At 49.5% G+C, this 8,662-nt stretch overlaps 1 long non-coding RNA gene across 19 annotated transcripts; it reads left to right on the top strand.

The window, feature by feature from the left end:
- Window positions 1–2,796: 2,796 nt before the first annotated feature.
- On the top strand, window positions 2,797–8,448 carry LOC123122329 (uncharacterized). 19 transcript variants are annotated; one of them, XR_006460172.1, is made up of 10 exons: window positions 2,797–3,475; window positions 3,656–3,798; window positions 4,006–4,146; window positions 4,357–4,499; window positions 4,643–4,750; window positions 4,881–5,114; window positions 5,245–5,347; window positions 5,432–5,530; window positions 6,321–6,409; window positions 7,243–8,448. It is a non-coding gene; the product is annotated as an uncharacterized lncRNA (long non-coding RNA). The 19 variants fall into 19 exon arrangements; XR_006460169.1 differs by having other exon boundaries at window positions 4,643–5,114; window positions 5,432–5,867; XR_006460162.1 differs by having other exon boundaries at window positions 4,643–5,114.
- Window positions 8,449–8,662: the final 214 nt, after the last annotated feature.

The following is an 8,662-nucleotide window of genomic DNA, read 5'->3' on the forward strand; positions in this document are numbered from 1 at the left end:
ATGCCACCGCCTGTAAATTCCGTGCCCCGCCAAGGGCATTTTAGTCATTTCACGCGCAGGCATATAAAACGCAGCCCGCCCGTGTAGAAGCCCTAGCCGCTGCCTCCCCCCGCACTCGCTCCCCCACCCACCCGCGCAGCTCTCTTCCCCGACCCCTTCCTTCCCCCGTCTGCTCGAGCCCCCGGCGCCAATTGCTACTCCTCCACCGCCTAGCCTCTTCCTCCTCCTCGCCGTCCCATCGCTTGCACGCAGGCCATCTTGGCCACGCGCTTCGCGAGCGAACCCGATCTCCACCGCCTGCTCCGGGACGACGCCTCTCGACTGAAGGAGGATACCCAAACCATGGTCGAGCCAACGGTGGGGGCCGGGTCAAGGCTGCGGTTGGCGGCCTGGATGCAGGAGAACCGCTAGGCAGGAGGAAGGTGGCCACGTCGCCTTTAAATCGCGAATGCCACCGCCTGTAAATTCCGTGCCCCACCAAGGGCATTTTAGTCATTTCACGCGCAGGCATATAAATTGCAGCCCGCCCGTGTAGAAGCCCTAGCCGCTGCCTCCGCCCGCACTCGCTCCCCCACCCACCCGCGCAGCTCTCTTCCCCGACCCCTTCCTTCCCCCGTCTGCCCGAGCCCCCGGCGCCAATTGCTACTCCTCCACCGCCTAGCCTCTTCCTCCTCCTCGCCGTCCCATCGCTTGCACGCAGGCCATCGTGGCCACGTGCTTCGCGAGCGAACCCGATCTCCACCGCCTGCTCCGGGACGACGCCTCTCGACTGAAGGAGGATGCCCAAACCATGGTCGAGCCAACGGTGGGGGCCGGGTCAAGGCTGCGGTTGGCGGCCTGGATGCAGGAGAACCGCTAGGCAGGAGGAAGGTGGCCACGTCGCCTTTAAATCGCGAATGCCACCGCCTGTAAATTTCGTGCCCTGCCAAGGGCATTTTAGTCATTTCACGCGCAGGCATATAAAACGCAGCCCGCCCGTGTAGAAACCCTAGCCGCTGCCTCCGCCCGCACTCGCTCCCCCACCCACCCGCGCAGCTCTCTTCCCCGACCCCTTCCTTCCCCCGTCTGCCCGAGCCCCCGCCGCCAACTGCTACTCCTCCACCGCCTCGCCTCTTCCTCCTCCTCACCGTCCCATCGCTTGCACGCAGGCCATCGTGGCCACGCGTTTCGCGGGCGAACCCGATCTCCAACGCCTGCTCCGGGACGACGCCTCTCGAGTGAAGGAGGATGCCCAAACCATGGTCGAGCCAACGGTGGGGGCCAGGTCAAGGCTGCGGTTGGCGGCCTGGATGCAGGAGAACCGCTAGGCAGGAGGAATGTGGTCACGTCGCCTTTAAATCGCGAAGGCCACCGCCTGTAAATTCCGTGCCCTGCCAAGGGCATTTTAGTCGTTTCACGCGCAGGCATATAAAACACAGCTCGCCCGTGTAGAAACCCTAGCCGCTGCCTCCGCCCGCACTCGCTCCCCCACCCACCCGCGCAGCTCTCTTCCCCGACCCCTTGCTTCCCCCGTCTGCCCGAGCCCCCGCCGCCAACTGCTACTCCTCCACCGCCTCGCCTCTTCCTCCTCCTCGTCGTCCCATCGCTTGCACGCAGGCCATCGTGGCCACGCGCTTCGCGGGCGAACCCGATCTCCACCGCCTGCTCCGGGACGACGCCTCTCGAGTGAAGGAGGATGCCCAAACCATGGTCGAGCCAACGGTGGGGGCCAGGTCAAGGCTGCGGTTGGCGGCCTGGATGCAGGAGAACCGCTAGGCAAGAGGAATGTGGTCACGTCGCCTTTAAATCGCGAAGGCCACCGCCTGTAAATTCCGTGCCCTGCCAAGGGCATTTTAGTCGTTTCACGCGTAGGCATATAAAACACAGCCCGCCCGTGTAGAAACCCTAGCCGCTGCCTCCGCCCGCACTCGCTCCCCCACCCACCCGCGCAGCTCTCTTCCCCGACCCCTTCCTTCCCCCGTCTGCCCGAGCCCCCGCCGCCAACTGCTACTCCTCCACCGCCTCGCCTCTTCCTCCTCCTCGCCGTCCCATCGCTTGCACGCAAGCCATCGTGGCCACGCGCTTCGCGGGCGAACCCGATCTCCACCGCCTGCTCCGGGACGACGCCTCTCGAGTGAAGGAGGATGCCCAAACCATGGTCGAGCCAACGGTGGGGGCCGGGTCAAGGCTGCGGTTGGCGGCCTGGATGCTGGAGAACCGCTAGGCAGGAGGAAGGTGGCCACGTCGCCTTTAAATCGCGAATGCCACCGCGTGTAAATTTCGTGCCCCGCCAAGGGCATTTTAGTCATTTCACGCGCAGGCATATAAAACGCAGCCCGCCCGTGTAGAAACCCTAGCCGCTGCCTCCGCCCGCACTTGCTCCCCCACCCACCCGCGCAGCTCTCTTCCCCGACCCCTTCCTTCCCCCGTCTGCCCGAGCCCCCGCCGCCAACTGCTACTCCTCCACCGCCTCGCCTCTTCCTCCTCCTCGCCGTCCCATCGCTTGCACGCAGGCCATCGTGGCCACGCGCTTCGTGGGCGAACCCGATCTCCACCGCCTGCTCCGGGACGACGCGCTCTCGAGTGAAGGAGGATGCCCAAACCATGGTCGAGCCAACGGTGGGGGCCGGGTCAAGGCTGCGGTTGGCGGCCTGGATGCAGGAGAACCGCTAGGCAGGAGGAAGGTGGCCACGTCGCCTTTAAATCGTGAATGCCACCGCCTGTCAATTCCATGCCCCGTCAAGGGCATTTTAGTGATTTCACGCGCAGGCATATAAAACGCAGCCCGCCCGTGTAGAAACCCTAGCCGCTGCCTCCGCCCGCACTCGCTCCCCCACCCACCCGCGCAGCTCTCTTCCCCGACCCCTTCCTTCCCCGTCTGCTCGAGCCCCCGCCGCCAACTGCTACTCCTCCACCGCCTCGCCTCTTCCTCCTCCTTGCCGTCCCTTCGCTTGCACGCAGGCCATCGTGGCCACGCGCTTCGCGGGCGAACCCGATCTCCACCGCCTGCTCCGGGACAACGCCTCTTGAGTGAAGGAGGATGCCCAAACCATGGTCGAGCCAACGGTGGGGGCCGGGTCAAGGCTGCGGTTGGCGGCCTGGATGCAGGCGATGGTGGCGGACGTTGGGGGTCTGGCGGGCGTGGCGGCCGACGGGATCTGCCAGACATGTAGGCAGCTGGAAGGGCAGCAGCGGTCTGTGGGGCGTCGACCGGTCCAGCAGCCGCCTTGATGGAGAAGGGCCATGCAGGATTCGTGCCCCTGCACATCCAGGTTCTTCTCCGTCACCTATCCCTTCCTCCCTCTCCTTTCCACTAGGTATACCCATCCAGCAGTAAAAGAAGTGGCCCCAATTAGTACATGGTTCGTTTTGGATTTTGGATCTGCAACATTTAGGAGGCTGGTCTGGATTAGGTCCGTTTCTTGGAGTATGACAAGCTGATGGTGATCCTCACGCTGACAAAATAATGGAACATTTAGTGCTGGTGCTTCTGAAGGTAAGTTCGCCTTCTGATCTGTTTCTTCTCTTAAAATAAGACTACCCTGTTTCACAAATTGTTTTGTAACCTGCGAATGTGGTTTAGGATATCTATTTTGCTGTTGTAAGTGTGAAAAATGGAGTGTAACAACCATTATACTGCAAGTTAGTCTACTGAAATTTGGCCATGGCTAAACAGGGCTTTTATCTTGAGCTGCTCATACTACTATGACAAGGTGGAAAGTCAAGTGCTTATTGATCAAAGAAGAAGAAGCATAATAAGTGTGCACTTTCAGAGTTTCAGAGTGGGGTTGCTTCCTCTGCCCCCTTCATGTGGTTTAGGTTAGTTCTTCTTCTATGCTCTTCCTATTCGTCTGTTGTTTCTTGACATGCTTCTGAAATGTATTAGCACCAAACTAAATTTTATTTTATTTCGATTATGACAATGAATTTCCATAGATTATGACAAATGTTATAAGTGTGAAAAATGGAGTGTAAGAGCCATTATACTCCAAGTTAGTGTACTGAAATCTGGCCATGGCTAAACAGGGCTTTTATCTTGAGCTGCTCACTACTATGACAAGGTGGAAAGTCAACTGCTTATTGATCGAAGAAGAAGAAGCATAATAAGTGTGCACTTTCAGAGTTCCGGAGTGGGGTTGCTTCCTCCGCGCCCTTCATATGGTTGAGGTTTGTTCTTCCTCTATGCTCTTACTTCCTATTCGTCTGTTTTTCTTAACATGCTTCTGAAATGTATTAGCACAAAACCAAATTTTATTTTATTTCGATTATGACAATGAATTTCCATAGATTATGAAAAATGTTATAAGTGTGAAAAATGGAGTGTAAGAGCCATTATACTCCAACTTAGTGTACTGAAATCTGGCCATGGCTAAACAGGGCTTTTATCTTGAGCTGCTCATACTACTATGACAAGGTGGAAAGTCAAGTGCTTATTGATCGAAGAAGAAGAAGCATAATAAGTGTGCACTTTCAGACTTTCAGAGTGGGGTTGCTTCCTCCGCGCCCTTCATATGGTTGAGGTTTGTTCTTTCTCTATGCTCTTACTTCCTATTCGTCTGTTTTTTTTTTTTTGACATGCTTCTGAAATGTATTAGCACAAAACCAAATTTTATTTTATTTTGATTATGACAATGAATTTACATAGATTTTCATTACTCAACAGAAACCTTAGACCTTGTTCACTGGGTTTCTTCTTCCTTTTCCTGGGCCATAGCAACACATTTGCAACAGCACACCAGACTCAATTTAGTTGACTAGCAACAGAGCAAAGGTGTGGTAATTCCCAATCTGACAATTAATTGCATGCATTTTCCTATCTTCAAGGGGCCACTCTTTGATTCAGAGTAAAATCAGCTTCTTCACCTATGGAGGAGGTAGATACTGACAGAGTGTATGACAAGGTGTTCTCTAGGTTCTGCATCATCAGTGTGCAGGTCTAGATTCTGCAACATTGGTGACCAGTTGTTCTCTAGGATTCTGCAGCGTCATCCTCAGGAAGAGAAGGGAGGGGAGGACGAGGTGAAGAGAGGAGGGAGAGGGAGACGGCGAGCATATGGAGAAGCGCCACAAGGAGCAGACCTGGACATCGGCGGCAACAAGGCCATGCCCTCATCCACCTCCGTGCGGGCACCCTGGTATGAAGCCATCTCCTTCTCCTTCTGCATGTGTGGAATTGAAGGAACTTAGGCTTAGACTATGTACATGTAGGTAAATTTTATTTATTTGTGACCTGTACATGAGTTGTTGGTCATCAATGACTTGCAGAGAATTCCATCAGACTTGGCCAAAAATACCAAAATCTCAGCATAAACATATCACTTGTACATATGTTTAAGGCTGATGCACCTGTCTAAATGAAGCTACACAAGTAGGAATTTATTTTGCTAATTGTTGCCTCTAGCCATAGCTTTTTGAATTCTGGTCTTCTAATTATTAGATTTTTATGCTGCAGGTCTGGTCTACGCTAAATGAATGTTGGTGTTCTAGATCTGGCTGTATCTGCAGTGCACGAGTGTGTCGACGAGAAGGAGCAACAACTCCTTGGACAATGGTATGGCCTAATGATTTATGTTTGTTTGCTAACATAGTGCTAATGGGTGTGAAAATTAAGGTTCAGCCGCGTCTGCGGCAGCGGCGGGGACCTCTGCCCGTGGTCTCCATCTTGCTGCTCATCCTCTTTTCTAGGTATAGACAACATAGTCAGATCGTCAGATCGGTCAGCAATCTGACAGTAAATAGCCATTCCGTTTATAGTTAGCTGTTGCAGATTGTTTATATAATTATCCCTGGTTCTATTACTCTTTTGTTTAGGTACATTGACTAATAATGAAATTGCAACTGTATGGAGTAAAGCCAATTTATTCTTTTGGAACTAAACTCGTTCCAAGGTAAATACTACAGGAAGCACACATATGTTCATGCCATCCCTGAATATATTGGATTTAGATATCGATGTATATATGTGGTATGTCTGTTCTATAAAGACGATCGCGAAGAGTGTTTGTTCATTGGAACAGTTTTTTTCTCCTGATTTAGCGTCTTAGTACAATATAACTATCTAGAAAGCATTTTATAGGAGATCACATTCGGACTTCTGTACTAAATTCTTCATAGCCTTACTGTGATAGTTGCAGTATAGCTCTCACATGAGGCCTACTTATTATTTCTCTCACCTTTTTTTGTCCAAACTACTGGTTTTGACACCTTGCTCGCGGTCCCCGCGCGCCGCTCCCCGCGTCTGCGGCAGCGGCGGGGACCTCTACCCGTGGTCATATTTCTATAGTTTATGGCCTATCAATATCTAATTTCTCATCTGATTTTGACACCTTGCTCTTCTGCAGTTTTGTTTCACTTTTCAAGGATGAGTATCTTTACTTTGAAAATGAACTCGTCATATTTCTATTGGAAATGAAGTGATGTTGCTTCCCAGGTAAATAACTGAATTCTCTTCTACTTTAGTAGACTCAGTAACTTTGCTTTTAGAGTTGTTGTTTAACAGTAGCACTACCCCTGAGTAACTAGATCAATGGCTGCCACTATGTAAATCTTAGTTCCACTAGATATGATAATCATGGTTCTTCTGTCTTGGTCTGATGATTTTATACATGCCAACAAGCATCCATGCGATATGTTCTTTACTTCTGCACCTAACAGCATGTTTTCCCACAAAAAAGTACACGTGCCGCGGCAATCATGCGTTTTATCATTTTAATCATTTGTGTGGAGTAGTATTAATGTTCTTACCGGCATTGGTTAACAGAAATCACTATAAGAACTTTATCCTACATGCCGTATTTCTCTTTGTCTCTTTTTCCTTATTTCTGTTTCCTCGGTTTCTTCTAGCGTATTTTGATGTTTATTTTCAGTCAAAAGGATGAGAGATGGAGCTTGGGCCAACAATCTCTGAGAAGAGCTGTTGTGTGCCTTCCAAACATGTCTCTCTCGTGTGTATGTTCTGCATAATTTACCAGTAGCCTGCCTATAATGTTCAGCTTCTTAATTGTATAGAACCCTCCAAACTGTTAATTTGTTGCTCCTGTAGGCTGATTAATTGACCTTGGGTTTCTTCTACCTGGACAAGTTTTCTATCGCATACACACATGCGTTGTTGTAGTAGTAGAGCTCCCTCCAATCCATATTAATTGACGCAGACTTACTACATCTTTAGTAGTTTAATGGTAGTCATATTATTTTAATGGAAATCAATTAATTTTATGCCGTTTGTACGCTCGGTTGTCGGCTGGCCCCGGTGGAGCCTTGCAGTGGCTGGGCGTGACCATGCTCTGCCTCCGCTGGTGAGAGCCGTGAGGAGTCAGAGAGGGAGATTGAGGAGGAGGAAGATGACACTCCCCAAGGCCAAGCTATGTCAGGCTGCACCAGCAAGGTGAGCCCCATCACTCTGCGTTTATTTCTTCAGATCATGCAGCAGCAATGTTACCGAGGAATCGATGCTTTACATAATTGATCAGTTAACTGGTAATATATCTATAGAATAGCCAAGCAAAAAACATTGCGTTTCCTAGATGTTCCATACGATATTAAAGTTGGAACCAGGCTAATAGACAAACTGTATATCCGATTATGCTAGAAAAAGGAGAATAGAAAGTTTACTTTTATGATGGTAGGATGTCTTAGTTTTGTTTCCTATGTTCTCTCTCAAAAAAGAAATCTGGGATACACCATCAGTATCAACACCGGTAAAAAGAATCCAATCAAAATATGATGTTTTTCCCTTGGCTATATGTTTATTTGAAGGAAACCATTCAATTCTCAGTGATCTTTCTTTATGCGACGTGGTGCCATTTTTCCTAATGTGCCTATAGAAGTGATTTATCAGGTGTTTTGGTTTATTATCTTATAAGGGAGTCCCAAAGTTTTTTGGATTATGAATTCTCTGGTCAGAATCGGTTGTTTTTTCCCCTTGTGTTCATTTATTTCTCAGATTGCAGAACTGACGAGTGTAGACTAATTAAGTTGATGATCTACATGTGTTGCTCCTCTCCCCTGATGTGTAGTGCAACTATAAATAGGGAGAGAATTGCGTGAGGAGAGCTCTCTTGGCTCTTGCTACTGTTCTGAGCTCACTCTTTGACTAATCTAAATGCTCTCTCTGCCCACTGATCGATCAAGGATGGCACTGAAATATCAGCAAGGACCAGCACAAAAAGAAAGGGAGAATAAATGGGACCAATTAACTTACTTCTGTTTAAGAGTACACTACTTTTGACTTTGGAGTCGCACTGGTGAATGGGGCGTCGCATGGTCTATGCTGGAGGTGTTCACATATAACAAGTTCACTATTTGTTCCATTGGTCAGTTGTATAATCTGTGGGCGTATTTAAGTTGAACTATGCTCCTTCCTTGGTATTTGGAGACAAGATACTGGCAGTTTTTATGTTATCAGACTGTTTATTAGTTATCTGTAGTTTTATAACAATCTCCATTGTCAATGGTAGTTCAGATTCTTCAGGAAGAATGGGTCTTGTATTTATATTATTTAATTGTGCAATAATCGATAGATAACAAAAGATAGATAATTAAGAAGTTTACAGATTTGAGTATGAAAGTTTCACCCCAGTGAGTGTGGTATTGAATCATAACTCTAATAGTGGTTTAGTTTATTCTAGGTTACCAGTACAAAGTATGAAGACTTGCAGAGTTTAAATGGTAAAGTAGCAAAACA

This window comes from Triticum aestivum, chromosome 5D (genome assembly GCF_018294505.1).
Source record: "Triticum aestivum cultivar Chinese Spring chromosome 5D, IWGSC CS RefSeq v2.1, whole genome shotgun sequence".
Lineage (NCBI taxonomy): Eukaryota > Viridiplantae > Streptophyta > Magnoliopsida > Poales > Poaceae > Triticum > Triticum aestivum.